Raw genomic sequence first — 886 nt, 5'->3', positions numbered from 1 at the left:
CGGCGTGTGTGTACGTACGTGTGTATGTGTGGGAGTGTGGAATGTGTTTCCACCTGTCCTCACTGCCTTCGGCGCCCCTGTGACGGCCGGTGTGGTCTGTGCTTCTGGGGACTGACATGCCTTCTAGGGGTGCAGAAGTTAAGGCGTCAGTTCAGCAAGATTCTGCGGGGACTTGATGCATGTTAAAATCTGAGAAACACCGTAATCAGTTTGTATCGCTGACCAGGAAACGGAGACACCTGCTTGTTGATAACCGCAGCCTCTGGCAGCCCACGACGGCCCCACGACGGCGCCACGACGGCCCTGGGCGGGCTCATGGACCCGCGCCTACACAGCCCTCCCACCACACTGCGTTAGAGATTCCCTGGAGAGGTTAGAAGGTGACATCCTGGCCCGGCTGGGGGCCGGCGTCAGCCCCAGGGCACAGTGTGACCAAGCAGTCCCCGCCCCGCGCCCCGTACTTCGGGTGGGCAGAACGTCTCGTCTTACGCCTGAAGCTTTGTGCCTGCTGACCGACCTCTCCGTCCATTATACCTACTTGAAAGATGAGAAGACGCGAAATGATTTCCCTAAAGACCAGGTCTGGCTCCCTTCCCAGGAATTTCCCCGTCCACACTCCCGGGGATTTGCAGGTCCCCATTAGTGCCATGGTTTCTCTCTCCATGAGGTGTACCTTCTCATCTGCGGTATGGACTTAATATGCGTCGTAACCGACCACTCCGAGCGTCGACTCCGTTTTCAGGACCCCGAGACCACAGAGCCACCCCTGAGCTCAGGATTTTGGGAAGAATCTGTCGGGCTCTGGGTCCTAAGGTTAAAAGCTTATCGTGCATGTCGAGGCCCGACTAGCACAGACTATGTTTGATTTTTTTTTTTTTCTGTTTTA

This window comes from Panthera tigris, chromosome B4 (assembly GCF_018350195.1).
Source record: "Panthera tigris isolate Pti1 chromosome B4, P.tigris_Pti1_mat1.1, whole genome shotgun sequence".
Lineage (NCBI taxonomy): Eukaryota > Metazoa > Chordata > Mammalia > Carnivora > Felidae > Panthera > Panthera tigris.
Note: the sequence above shows the minus strand (reverse complement) of the source record.